This window comes from Parasteatoda tepidariorum, chromosome 10, assembly GCF_982258835.1.
Source record: "Parasteatoda tepidariorum strain Cologne lab strain chromosome 10, Ptep-v5.0, whole genome shotgun sequence".
Classification (NCBI taxonomy): Eukaryota; Metazoa; Arthropoda; class Arachnida; order Araneae; family Theridiidae; genus Parasteatoda; species Parasteatoda tepidariorum.
The window spans coordinates 9204677-9220755 of NC_141764.1; the positions used below are offsets into that span (position 1 = coordinate 9204677).

The following is a 16079-nucleotide window of genomic DNA, read 5'->3' on the forward strand; positions in this document are numbered from 1 at the left end:
CTACTTAAAAGACAAGAGAACTACTGTTTGTATCAGGCATTGGGACAAACTAGTCATCGTGGAGAACTTTTTTGATGGAACTACCCGCATTTACATTTCATGTATAAAAAAAACACGAAAACCTCCCACGGTTAGCCCGATGGCAAGAAGAGGATTCTAACCAATGATCCATCAACCACGGAGGCTATTTTATGACAGCAATGTGGTCAGTGCGAGCCGGAAGCCGCAGCCCTGGAAAAAATGATTCTAAAAAGGTAGCCAAAATAAAAATAGCAATTATCGTCGTTCTATAAAAGTAGCGTTGTGTTTCGTTAGACCTTATATGTTTATTAGCAGCTATCGGACATTCAAAAATGAGTTGATGAAACTAAAATGTCAATAAATAATCTGTAAAAAAGTAATTATTTACATTTATGTTAAGTTTGGATCCTATATGCTCGCCAACATTCCACAAATATAAATTATTTTCAGATAATTAAATTAATTTAAAATTAAATAAATTTTTCACTGATTACTAAAAAGTATGTTTCATGCAAGAATCATTTACTTATAAATGTTAATGATTTATTTCTAATAAATAATATCATTCTATTCAATCACTAGACATTTTTTAAAAAAAATCAACGATTTTAATTATTTCAGTAAAAAAAAAAAAAACATTGATTAAGATCATTTTTCCAACTTTTAAAGTGGAGAAAATAGAAGAGAATTTTTCTAAAGTGACACTATAACATAATAATTTTAAAAATTAGGCTTTATATATGTAACAAAAAAATAACAAAACTGCAATCATTTTTTTAAACAATTCAAACGTAGATGATAAGAATGGGCTGATGGCATATGTTATGAGCCTTTTTCATATTACACTATTTAAATTAATATCGCTGAACTTAAATAAAAACCAAACGAAATTTCTAAAATAAGAATGTCAGCAAAGAACAGTACTTCTTCATAGGACACACTGTCTTGCTTGCATGCCTCTCTGTAGTCAAAACAAAAACTGACTTTGCCCAGAGTCACCATAATGGAAGATAAAATAGGAATAAAAACACAATACCTCAAAGATTCCATTTTTTTTTTCCTTTCATATATTTCCTTTTCCATATTTTCTATTAGTTTAAATGCTTGGATGCATTTGTATAGAATCTAGTTTAATTTTCTTTTTTGTTTTTGAATGAAAGTATTTTTAATAAAAGTTTTTTTTTTTTGAAACTTAAATGTATTTATGAAAATAACATGACACTTTAGAACGTAAATTATTATTTCGATGAAATTTATTTTACAAAAAGTTCTTTGTGTGCAGTAGTCAGGATTAATTGCTGAAAAGCACCAGTTTCACTGCTTTGAGGGAGAATATTTTCATCTTGAATTTATCTCTAAAATAATCTAAACTTAATATCATTTCAAGATCTCATAAAAAAAAATTTTAATTAAAGTTTTTTTTGTCCAAAAATAATGCCCTGTAGAAAGAATGAGATTCATCAGGAGTGAAGCAACATGCGAAAATGATTTTAATGGAATTTGTAGCATAGTTAAATATTATTAACTGAGAAAATATGAAATAATTACAAGCAAACAATAATATTTTCTCTTGCATCGCTTGACTATTTTCACCAAGAAATTAGGTTTGTTCCAAAGCCTGGAGTTTTTGGAGCAAAATTTCTTCAAGTTTTGAGAAGTTTATCGTTTACAGTTGTTAATCATAAGACTGATGAATATTCGATTGATACAAGCCATAATTTTGTTATGGCGTCATTATTTTGGGGATGTTTCCGAATCGCGATCTGCCGCGCCAACTACAATCGCCAAGGTGCCAAATAGATTTTAAACTTGCAAATTTAAAAAAAAAAAAAAAAAGAATGTACAGGTTCGCCCTTGGGTGGCTACGAGTTATACCTTTCGAGTTGGTCCCTTTCTGTAATGTTTTTTTTAGCTTCCTAGACTTTGCGATTATTCTGCCACAGATCACGGTACGGAAATCTCTCTATTATTTTTTATTTAATAATAATTCTTAAATCAATATTTCAAATATTTTTTTTAGAAAATTTAACTACAATGAACAAGTTAAAAAATTAAAGAATAATAAAATACAATGGGATACTCGCAAGTGCCTCTCGATCCTTATCGGTTCTTGAAGCGTGGCATTTGTTTACATTAGTAATTGTTCTTTCCATTCTATTTCGATTAAGCCAAACCCATCAAGTATCAATTCTCTTAAATGATTAATTCCAGATTTTTTCACAAAGATTTAAATTCTTTCACTATATATTTTTTACTTAAAACAGGGACGAAGCAATGTAGAACATAAACAAACTAATTATGTATCGAAGTTGCCTGGTACACAAAGCAAAAGTCTATCACGGTAACAATAAAATACATAAACAAATAATAAATCTAAGTTAAGTGAAAGTCGAAGACGAAAAATAATTATATTTCAACAAATTTGTTATTCGATACTGCTCTATATTTAATTAAATTCACGTTAATTCACATTCTAACTTATGTTGAGAAACTTAGCTCAACTTTTAACACACCATTTTGCTTGTAAGCGATCAGCTGGCGCTGACGTCATAGGTCACATGTGTGGATATTATGATCTTTTTCTTCTTGACGTGCCCAGTTCGCGACTTTTACTAACTAAAGGAACATTCCTACTAAGTGTGATTTGATTGTTCTGTTTTAAATGCACAAATAAAATTCTCACTTTCTAAATGTATGTTTTATATACATTTTTATTTTTGTGAAAAAATAACAAAAAAAAATATTATCGTTGCAACATTAGAAAATATTTTGTATTAAAATGAAAAGTTTTTTTTTTCAAAACATTTAAATTCTAAACAAAATCGTTTGCTTAAAACGAAACTAGAAAGAAAGACGAGCCCTTTCTTAAAAATGAAAACCGATTAAACGTTTTAAGTCTGTATTCGAACGGCGTCGTTAAAACAGTTTGGAGCGATCGCCAAAGGCGCCTTACCGGGGAACTGACCCATTTACATAAAGAGGATTAGTATGTTTAACAACAAAATAATGGTATATTGAACAGTGTAATGACTAATTGAAATAATTAACTACACAAATTTTATCTTATCCACACTCCTTACCTAGGCAACGTTGAAATGAAACAATTTATGTTACTATTGCTTATCTTTTTTTAATGGTATTCGAAAAGTAGAATTTTTTTTTTTTTTAACCAGTATTGAATTTTATTGTCTGATTGGTCGAATATTTGGTTGCTTAGCAATGAAGTGAAATTAGATATTGCTCTCTTAAATTAGTCTATGGGTTATCTTAAATTAATTTACGGCGGCGACTTTGACTGTTTTTTGGGACTATCGCCAAATATATACATATAGCTAATTTACCCCCCACTTAATTTATGATCCAATATTTTCAAAACTTTATATACTACCCAGCCCCCCTCTTTTAAAGGTCAGGAATCCAAACATGTAAAAAAAAATATATATATATATGTCAATTCAGAGAGAGTATGTTTTTGTGTCTGATTTCGTAACTTAAATAATAATTAGCACTATTTAATTAGCATATTTGAAATCATCCCCGGGAACCATTATGATGAGCATTTAGTACGTGAAAATCCAATCATTAAAACGAAAGTTATTCAGGGTGATATATTTTTATTTTGAGCACTGTACATGTAAATGTAAATGAAATTTGCTGACAATGTTAAATAACTATTAATTAAAACTTTAGGTAATGCGGTGGTTATTGAGAAGGAATATACTTAGAAAAATTCTTTGAATTAATTTATTGCAAAAATAAAAACTTTTTCATTGATTCAACTATTTGATAATTTTATTCTTATAACGCCAACACAATAAAATTCTAGAGTTTTTGCATTAATTTTGATAAACAGAATAATTTTTTTCTTAAAAATAATTTTAATTCAAAAAAGTAGATTTATTCCGAATACTATTTTAAAATTATAAAAAATTTTAAAATTCTTACAACTGTTTGCGTAATTGTAAACTGACAAGTAAAAAATACGCAATTATAAATGAAATGAATTTAATAATACAGAATAATAACTATGCAGCGTCATTAAAAAACTATATTTCATATTATTTCATTTATATTAATTATCAAAGAAATGAAATTCACAAAAGGAATTAAAAGCATTGAAAGTTTTACTGTTTAATTTTTCACACTTCCAGTAAAAAATGATGAAATATAGTTTAAATATAGTAAAAAATTTTAAAAAAATAAAGTGAAAATTTTAAATACTTGCTACATTTTAATAATTTATTGTATTATAAATTAGTGTTTGTCTTTTAGTAATGGTGTTCAGTGAGTTGAGCAATTATTTTTAAACCAATATTGAATGTAGAAACCTGTTTTATATCAAACCATTAATGCACAACAGATTTAATATTTCAGTTATATAAGTGAAATTATTTATGTAAAATGTTAATGAAAAAACATTGCAAAATTTAAAAAAAAAAAGATATAATTTCTAATAACTATGTATTAAATAAATTACAAAAAGAATATGTATAAACAAATAATACATAAAACTTTTCGAATTAAAAAAAAACTAAATTCGAGAATTTTATTTATCTGAACCATTCTCACAATTTATAACAGTTTTTTCTTTCTAAAACAATAATTATCAGCTTATTTTATTTATTTTCAACTTATGCAAACAGAACTAGAAGTCGTTCCAGGCCTGTACGTTTTATCAAACAAAATTATAATACCTAAAAAATTATAACTCGAAAAAAAATTTAAAATTAACTTAATTCATAAAAAAATCATATGCAAATTTATGTTTTTTTTTGTTAGCTTATTAAGAGTTTCTATTTATAAAGTCAAATGAAGGTAGAATGACAAAGTACACAGGGGGTCAATTTGCATTAGAGAAATTTCAACCAAATGCTGTTAACCGCTTCCCTAATTATCCCGAGTTAACACGGGTATGTATATATTGCAGATATTTACTATCCCGAGATAACTCGGGCGTAGCAGAATTTGTCAGTACGCATTGTTTTATCACGTTTTTACTCGGCCAGAAGTAAAAAAAAGTAGTAATAATAATAATCTGCTGTGATTGGAAGTTTGCCGAGTTTTGCTGTTGGATTGTGTGGGATTGCACACGTGTTTTGTGCTATTTTATATAACAGGACTGTCCAACTGGCAGCCCGCGGGCCGCATGCGGCCCGCCAACTTCTTATTCAGGCTGATCGGCCTCTGTCTTCCCATTAAAATCTAAGCAAGTTGTTTTATAATCCTTCTGTTTTATTGCTTTATAATTAATAATTCAACTACCTACTAATTGTTATTGTGTAAGAGGTCATTGTTCAACTTATTCAAACTGCTGCCCGCCAGGTGATCAGTGACCGGAAGTCTGACCCGTGGGCTCTTTGCAGTTGGACAGCCCTGGACATATACGATGGTTTCAGAATTATATAGAAAAAAGGGTAAAATAATGTCCTACCACTTCACTGATGTTTGGAAAGTATCACTTTGCGTTGTTCTTTGTTTTAAAAACTATCATACTAAGACTCATATTTAAATTTTTTTCCTTTTCTCCTTGATAACTCAGAATAGTAAATTAAATGTTTTTTATACATGAAAAAAATTAAAACTTCAACTTAAAATTTGTGTATCAGGATTCGTTTTTGTTCCTTGTATTTATAAATAAAATAAAAAATACGTTGATTTTTTTTGCATTTTATTTTTCAAAGAAATTAAGGGAAGCGGTTAAAAATGAAACTTTTCTACATTATAACACTTCCACACCTTATTTTCAAAACAAGGAAATAATAAACATAAAAATCATTAGCTTTTCCTGGCTAAAAATTTGCCTCGACAACACCCTTATTGACTCATGTAGAAAAAAAAAAAAAATGTAGCATCGTTATGAGGCTTTTTCACGATTGACCTTCAATCAAAGAGTAGCAGATTAAAAGGAGAGTCAAACAAATGGTACAATGCGCTTCAGTTTCCGACAATTAAGATCAACAAAAACTTATGTATTTCCATCCTTTTGACGCACTTCCGTCCCGTCTATGAAAGAAACTTCCGGTCAAACATCCCCCTTTTGTTGCACATGACAACACGCTTTGTTAAAGTATGTTTCAGATTTATTGTTGTTCTTTTTTGTTAGTTTAATTTTTTGCTTAAAAGTCGTTTGGATATTTCGGGATGGGGGGGGGGGATGCACACTAAGGTTTATGATGATCAGGAAAATAATCTAAAAACATTAATTACAAATTTTGCACTCGCGGTCAATGCTTCCTAGAAAAGAGAAGGCCTCAACACCGGTTACCATAAACAAGAAATTTGATCCTTTAGTAGTCCCTGGTCAAATTATTCGACGCATAATGAGATGTTATGTAAAATTTTAATTATCAGTTGATACTGTACAGCTTTAGTGTTTTCGACGGTTAAATAAATGAAATCAGCTTCGACGATTAAATAAATGAAACGATATATTATATAAATATAGAATATTTATATTGTAATAATTAGATCAAATTATTCGACGCACTGTAGTGTTTTAATATTTGCATGATTTGCCCGAGTTTATAGGTAATACTTTTATATTTAAGCATACATGTCATGGGTTTTTATTCAAGAGATTTTTTTATATACAGTACAGAACCCGTTATCCGGAAATCAGAAAACCGAAAAACCAAAAAACCGGAATGAAATTCAATAAATTTTCCCGCCGTTTTAAAAAAAGAATTTTTTTTTTCCTCATAAGATTTTAGGATTTTCTTTCTTTTTTGAAAGATGTTTACCTTACCATCATTTTGGAAATAATCATTAATGTATTACTTCATCGTTTTTTCTTCTTTTTAAGATTATTTCCAATTTTTTTTTTTTTAGTTGGGCATAATGAAAAAAAGGTTTTTTGTAGCGATTCAGAAAACCGGAAAAATCAGTTATCCGGAATAGCGATGGTCCCGATCGCTCCGGATAATCGGTTCCCTACTGTAGTTCCTATTTGTATTTATTTTTAATGTATTGCATTACAATGTTAACCAATTGATACACGGACGTAAACAAGTGCAAATTGCGTAATAACAATAAAGCTGCATAGTATCATCTGATAATTAAGATTTTACATAGAATCTCATTATGCGTCGAATAATTTGACCAGGGAGTGTAGTAATCCAAACGTAATGACATATTTCGTATTAACCACCACTGCGCAGCTTAATAACCCGAATGTAGTGACATATTTCTTATTTTTCACCCGCTGCATAGTCCATGCTCGTTACGTTGGACTACTAAATTGATCCATGCTGAGACCTTTTTTCTTCAAGGAGGTCTCGGTCCCATTGTATGCATCGATAAACTTGGAAAGAGTATTTCTCGAAATTATTTTTTTCGATAAGGCGTTCGCCTTCCAATGAGGCGAGCCCGATTCGAATCCCAGGAATGGCTGGTTGATACGAGTTCCGCATCCGGCTTGCACCGATCACAGTGCTGACGTAAAATATCCTCAGTGATAGACGGATCATAGGTTAGAGTCCTTTTGTCGTCAGACTAACCATGGAAGATCTTTGTGGTTTTCCTCTCCATGTAACGCAAATGCGGGTTAGTTCCATCGTAGAGTACTCAACGAAGGTATAAATTTCTCTCAATATTTGATCCAGGAATTCCCTTGTCTTCTGGATTGGGTTCAAAATTACAAGGCTACGGAGTCGAACATTAGTAGTCGTAAATCCAAAAATTGGGTCTGCTGTTCAATAACTGTTATAAAATGAAATATAAAAGAAACAGTATATTTAAAATTGCATGCTTAACGTTAGATCTTTTTCATTTTAGGGCAATTTTAAGTAAAAAAAAAATAAAGATAGAAAGGAAGAAAAGAATAGAAAGAAAATTGCAATGCTTGAAAAACTAGTAAATTAAAAAATTTTACGTGCTCTTAACTTTTACTCAGCTTCTCAAACACCGAAGAAATAAATTCTGCTTTTTTTGACTAATTTAAAAATTAATGAACAAAATTTTAAAAAAATACTGACATATTCCTATTTTCCAGTTCTGATATATAATCAAATATATTATAGATTCTTTAATTACTTATGAATTGCTAGTGCTGGTGTTTAAATTCCAAAATCTTGGAAAATCATGAATAATTTTTTGTTCATTTCTGAATTGCCCATTGCAGGGTTCTGTTTAGAAAAATTTTGGTCCGTTAACGGACCCTTCACAAAATAATTTATTTGTTAATGGGACCCTTCTCAAATTTGTTCATCTTCATTATTGTCTTGTTAATCGAATAAACCCTTCTTGGCAGGGGGGGGGAGTAAGACGGTTCGAGACATACTAAGTTTCCCTAAGTTTAAATTCCAAATGTAGTATTCTAAGAAAATATTTCTATTTTTACAAACATCGTGTGCGCATTCTTATTTTCATTAAATCATATTTTTTTTTATAAATAAATAATTGATCAATTTAAATTTATTCATAAAATTAATTAATAGAAATTAATAGAATATTATGTAAATAAAAATTAATTTCTGGCAATTTTTATATGGAATATTATGAATTTAAGAATTGTTTAAGTTTACTTAATGCGTAACACATTAAACGTGATATATTACTAAGTTGTGTTATTTAAAATATGTCAATTCAAATTATTAAAAATGTGAGTGATTTTGTTTTCATTATTCGTCCGAAATTAATATTCTGCGTTGAACAGTATAGGCTAAATACCAAATATTTGCATCTTGGATCTCTAATTTAGTAGCAGCAATTGTTGAGCAGAATCTTGTATTTATTTACAATTTAAAAACTTCTTGAAAAGGTTTTTAGTAATTTTTGCAATAACAGGACCCTATTTGCAAAAATTCACAAAAGCAGGACCCTGGTTAAAAGAATGTGACTTATTTTATATTCACAAATTATGAATAGTTTTTTTCACAATTTTACAAAAAAAAAAACAGGACCCTTCGCAAAATGTCTGGACAGACCCTTGCATTGGCAAAATGGGAATTCTCTAATTTTTGAGCCTTGTGGGTAAAAAATATCTTTCAAATTATGAAATTCTCTGTTATTCACAACTCAAGACGTATTTATGAAATCTCTCTGGTCTCATATCTTATAAATAATCTCACCAACTTAATTCATAACAAAATTAAAAGTGAAAAAAAGAATTCTGAAAAAAATTATCGAACAGCAGTGGTCGCCATAGCAACGCATGCAATGACGGCGCATGCGCACTGTTTAATATTACTCTTGAACGCAGTTGAAAAGTGTGATGACGTCCAAGTATGGTGCGCAGGCCATCAAACCCAAAACGACACCCATTTTCCCCATGGGCAAAAATACAGAAAGTAACATAAAAAATAACAAGACGTCCATTTACTTACTGACATCATGCAAAAATGATTTTAAAATATTTTCATAGCTAGTTTGCCAGATTACAAAATAAGAAATAAAAGTGTAAATGATGGATAGAGAGAAGTCTTCTTACTGAAGTAGAGAACCGCATGTGATTTGTCTGTTATAGAAGTTGGATTTGCGCGCATGATAGAGGTTTCAATTTAGATAACAAAAAAAGTACAAAAAATATGTGTGAATAACTTCCTCAATAATTTCAACACATAATTAAATCAACAATTTTATACATAATCTAATTACAAAAGTTAGATATTGATTCTTTTTAAGCAAATTTTGGAATAGTTTGTCTAGTTATTTTTGCATATAGTATAAATATTGCTAGCAATTCTTTTAATTCTATTTATTTGATTAAAAATTTAAATAAATGTCTTTGTGATGAATGTTTGTGATCAAATGCAATGAAACATTAGAATTCCATGTAACCAGTTGTTTATTCATATTAAACTTAAAATCTCTCCTTTTATTGTATATGTCAGCAATGCAGATATTTTCTTTCTTTTTTTAATACTGTCCAAGAATTTAAAATAATTGTTATTGACATAATTACGACATGACTATTATTTTTTAATCCATATATATATATATATATATATATATATATATATATATATATATATATATATATATATATATTCAAAAAATTCAAATTAATGTTACGACAATTCCTTAAGTTACATATTATTTTAGAAAAAATATAATTTAGAAAAATAAAAGTAATGAAATCAACAATAAATCTAATATTTCATATTTGGCAGTTTTTATTACCCATTGGATAATGACGTGCGCACTTTATTTGGACGTCATCACACTTTTCAGCTGTGTTCAAGAGTAATAGTAAACAGTGCGCATGCGTCTTCATTGCATGCGTTGCTATGGCGACCGCTGCTCTTTGATAATTTTTTCAGAATTATTCTTGTTTTTATTATTGTTATTATTATTTTCCCTATATTAAAAAAAAAAAAAAAGTTAGCCAGAAAATAAGTTAGAAAGTGACGAAAAATTATATCCTTGTGGTATTCCATCTATTTGAATAAAATAAAAAATCCATTATAATGATAATTATTGAGAACACTTTCATTAGGTGGAATTTCCCAGTAAATGAAATCGCAATTTATGGTAATTTAATAACCATGGCATAATAATTCATAAGAACAACTTTTAGTTTAGAAAGTGGAATGGTATTAAAAGAGATCTTGAAAATGAAATGTCGCGTTCATTAAGTATTTGAAGTACTTATTTATCTGTGCCTTTCTTTCTTAAATGTTTAAACACGATTTGAGGTTCCCTTCCTTTCAGCTCTCATCGTCCTTTGTTATTTCTAAGACCGGAAGCCTTATTATTGTAGTATATTGTTATATCTAGGGCCGGGTAAAGCCGCGCCCACTTTTAATTGACACAACACTTCAATGATTTGAGAAGGATTAGATTAGCTGGTATACAACTGAGCATTACGATTGATGCGCTGGAATGGGTTCATAAAAACTCAGTAGAAATTAAAACATACTCACTATCTCAACTAAGTGGGTCCGTTTTGAGCCCTTTTCAACTCCTTTTTTTTATGCAGAAAGTAATAATTCAAATAACATAGAAATTTTGAGGGAAACACGCATGACTTGCATGTCAATAAACGTGATTTTCTTTTTTGAATGCAGAAAGTAATAATTGAAATTACACAGAAATTATGTTGGAAATAAGCATGACTTATTTGTCAATAAATGTGATTTTTTGTAAAATTTTTATGAAGAAAGTAATAATTAAAATTATATAGAAATTTTGTGGGAAGTATGCATAATTTGTTTGTTAATGAACGTGATTTTTTAATTCTTATGCAGAAAGTAATAATTTAAATTGTATAGAAATTTTGAGGGAAATACTTCATCATATTTGAGGAAAATACTTATCACAAATCACATTTATTGATTTGTTTGTCAACAAATGTGATTTATTTTAAAAATATTTATGAAGAAAGTAATAATTCAAATTACTTAAAAATTTTACGGGAAATATGCATGATTTGTTTTTTAATAAACGTGATTTATTATTTTTATGCAGAAAGTAATAATTCAAATGACACAGAAATTTTGAGGGAAATACGCATAACTTGTTTGTCAATAAACGTGATTTTTTAATTTTAAGCAGAAAGTAATAATTTAAATACTTATCACAAATCACATTTATTGATTTGTTTGTTAATAAATGTGATTTATTAATTTTTATGCAGAAAGTAATAATTTAAATTGCATAGAAATTTTGAGGGAAATACTTCATCATATTTGAGGAAAATACTTATCACAAATTTAATTACATTTATTGATTTGTTTGTCAATTAATGAAAAAAGAAATAAAACTATTTATTTTATTTATTGTATATTATATTTTTTATTTATTATTATTTATAAATGTCCTTTTTCAAACAAATTATCTATTTTAAATAATTTAAATAAGGTTGACTTAGTGGTAAACTAGTTTACAACTTTTTTTAATACTTAAACAGAAAATCATGTCAATACTTACTAAAATTGCTAGAATTTATGTGAAAAAGTATCTATTTTATGTAACAATTAATGCACGTATTTTGATGAGATGCAGTCAAGGCCGAAATGCCCATGATTGCAGTGGGGCTGACTAAAATATCTTACAATAGTTTTTATGAACTAGTTCATGCAAGATCGTAGAAACTATGAAAACTACAATTTTGCATAAAGTGTCTACAAAATATGAGGAGCTTTCACTGTAAGAAAACTCGGTAAATCATTAACCAGTTTTTGGTGCACAGTTTCTCATTAGCCCAAAAATAGAAGATCATTTTATTTTAGTTACACCATAAATTGTGAAGTATGATCGACAAATACTTCCATGGGGCAACTGACTGCACCGAAATTTGGTAAAAGACGCAAATCTTTCACGGTGACTGTAAACTGAACGATATTTGTTTACGACGACGACATGTTTATTTTTTACAACTAACTTGGTCTCGGTGTTTCGGCCGGGAACACTAATGCATGTTGTTACAAGTATCAACTCAACATTTAGGTAGGTTAATGTTTTATTTGTATTCATTAGAGTTCATTTCTTTTACGCTGAATTTTGAAATTAGGTTTGCTGTATAAAAGGGTTAGAGGTATGGCATAAAATATCCTACTTCCGGTAAATAGTTTTGTTACGGTAAATAGAAATCTTGGCTTACATTTGAGCGCTTTAAAAATACCTAATAATGGTGAAACTTTTCTCTGCTTTATTAAACGACAAAAAAAAATGAATGAAAATCGGTGTTTTGTTTCTTCTAAAACACCTACTTTTGGTGCAACCTTCAACTGTTATTAGGAGCTGGTGAAAATACCAAAATATGGTAAAATTGAGCTCCACTTTATCTAGCCAGCAAATGAATACCGATTTTTAATGACTTAAAGCTCGGAATTTTTAACAGGGTTACACATTAAGGGATAGGAGTAAATACTGTGAATCTTTAACAGACGTATAATAAGCTAAACTAAAAATAATAACTCTAATGACCCTTTAAATAAGTTAAAGAATAGATTAAAGAATCGAACAATAGGGTAGCTTCTTGATTTTAATAAAGTCTACTGGAAAACTGAACCGACACCTCTACCAACACATTTATATAGGAAAATATACATCAAAATTCACAATAAATTAACATTAATTGTAAAGGTAATAAAATTCCCCATAATATATTAAAATAAATAATATGAAACCAGCTAGGAAAAAAAATAAATTTAAAATATATTTACTTTTTTGTATTACAATAAACTTTAAATCTGAACTATTCATTTAAAAGCAGTCATTAAACAATTAAATTGGACAATTTTAGTTTCTTCGAATTTCTTCCGGAAGAAATGGGTTTCTTCCAGAATCTTCATACTAACTTGAAATAATATATTATTTATAATAGAAAAAATAATAATTTTAAAAAAATTTAAAATACTAATTATTAAAAAAAATTATAGAACGCTTTGTGAAAATTCATTTTGTGAATTCTTAACTAAACATAGATTTTTTTTAAAAAAAAAGATTGATCATAATAAAATACAAATTTTTATCTATAAATGCATTATTAAATCATTATTTAGGCTGTATACAGAGCTCATTTAACAAAAAGAGATTTTACGTTGCGTCTTTTTACTAAAATTTGTATTAGCAAATTAAGATTTTCCAGTGAGTGAAGCCTCACATTTTAAGACACGTTAAGTCAACTTGACAAGAAATTCCGATAATTTTTTTTAGCATAATTTCATTGCGTAAAAATATAGGTGACTAAACCTTATTTTCAAACATCTGATTCTATTCCATTATTTATAAAAAAAATATTACTGTACACATTGAAGTGCTGTGTTGAAAATTATGTTGCACATAAAATGTGTTAAAACAATTATTTTAATATACATACTCAGGGCCGTCCTAATAGCATGTTGGGCCCCGGGTTGCAGAAATGCTTTGGACCTCTATAATATATCACATTAATTGAAATCGAACTAAAAAACTTCACATATATGAAATAAAACATTTTTAAGATATACAACAATTTTAACAAATTTTAATTACCCCCAAAAACTCGATGAACATAAAGTAAAGCATTTTTAAACTATGCATAATTTTTTTTAAAAAAATTGAGATTCTAATCAGTTGCAATACTCAAGTAATAAAATAATTTTTAAAACCATGGAAGCTAATTAAAATCATTAAATTAAAAAAATATAAAAGTATAACAAATCAAGAAAAAAAATCGATTGTTAGGAAATATTTAGTCAAACCTTGCAGTTTTTAAAACATCTTTCAATGCACATCAGCCATAACCAGTTGTGCCATAGTGCTCTGTAATTCTAAACTCGTTCAATTATTGCGTTATTTAACTAATTTTAAATGCTAAACAGAGTTTGTGGTGGTGGTCAAATTTTTTTTTTCCGTGGCATAATGACTTAATAAAAATTTTTGCTCACATTAATTTATTTTACAAGTGCGCATGAATCTTGCAGGCGCAAATTGAGCAGTAACTGAGAATTAAGTACCTAAACTAACGTGGAAAGTAGAAAAAAAAAGGATGTCGGTTGCCTTTTTAAGTTTTTCTGATGATAAACAATTCAAATTATTGGTGTTTGCACAATGATCAATCACTATTTGAAGAAAGAAAAACAAAATGCTCTATTATACAGAAGAATATATTTATTTCAAAAATATATATTAAAGACGACAATGGTGTTTATTCTAAGTTTCTTTTTCTTATGCAATTTATAAGAAGTAGGATTCTCGAGGGCCCCCTGTGTGCCCCTCGGATACTGCTTGAATGCGCCCATGTGTCAAAACGGTAGGGGAAAGTGGGGTCAATTGTAACATTTTTTAACTAACAAAAAATTCAATATATTATTAGTATTAATTGACAGACGAGTAAAGCAGTCTATCCTCTACTAGAAAAAAAATAAATACCTTATTTTTAATGTTATTATATTAGTTACTAACAATTTTTGACAGTCGTGCACTTGTTACAATTGTCCCCACTTACGGGGTCAATTGTAACAATTCATAAATTCAACTAAAACATAGTTAATTATACATATTATCATAGTTGTGATATATTTTTTATTGATCAAAATAGTAGTGATATTTTAGGAGTAAAAATAATAATAAGCAGAGACCTAAAGAGTTAAACTTTTAACTTCAAGGGGTAAAAAATTTTAATTTATGCTTTGAAAGGTGACAAATAAAATAATGCACATGCAACATAATATAAATGATATAGGAAACTATCGGTGGTTCTTAAAGAGGTAAGTAATGGTTTGTAAACATAAGATTATTTATTTCCAGCTGTTACAATCGTCCCTTTACTTATTGTTACAATCGTCCCCAAGACGCCATTTCAGCTTCATTTATTAAAAACAATGCTAGTTAATAAACAAAACTAATCTTTTTTTTTGAAATGTTAATTAAGGTGTCCACTTACATATTCGGTTAATAATTTTTATTTGTTTAAACAAAATTACTTTGTTACAATGTAATACTCTAATACCAAAAAGAGTACTTGCGTAGCGTGAAAATATCTTTTGTGATGTAACTCTTTCAAAAGTACATAAAAATGATTGCTATCACGGGTGTACATGTAGATTTATTAAATACACCTTGTGCGCCATATAGGAACCAAATCTAGAACCCGACACTCGAAATTTTTGCTCTGTTACATTCGTACCCTGTTACAATTGACCCCACTCTCCCCTACTGTACTTACTAACATTTTAATTTTTTAGTGACATTTTCCTAAAACCGAATGTTTCATACTGTTAACGTGTTATGGTTGGGGCGTTAACTACGTTCTATTTTGGAATTTGTTCTAGAAAATCTTTAGTAGGGAATATTTAGAACTGTGGTTTTCATCTCAATCATCTGTTAATTTAAACTTGTTTCTTAAAGTAAACCATAATGTTTCAAATGTTTTTTTTTTTTCTTTTTCTTTTTTTTTAAATGCAAACAAATTATATCAGGTAATTTTGCTCCCGTAGTTTGTTTGCATTTCAATACATTGAAAACATTGCTTCAGTATTCGTATTTTCATGGTTTACTCTAAGCATACCAGGCCCGTAGCCAGGTGGGGGACCGTCGGGACAAATCCCCCCCCCCCCCGAAATTCTGGGATTCAAACTTTTTAGTCTTTCTTTGAACCTCTCAGTAAAAAGAAAAACAAAATCTGTCGAATC

At 28.7% G+C, this 16079-nt stretch overlaps 1 protein-coding gene across 3 annotated transcripts in view; it reads right to left on the reverse strand.

Annotated features, from left to right (window-relative positions):
• Positions 1–16079, reverse strand: part of LOC107447594 (uncharacterized) — a 139485-nt gene that overhangs the window by 106672 nt on the left and 16734 nt on the right. The gene's annotated exons all lie outside the window — the stretch shown is intronic.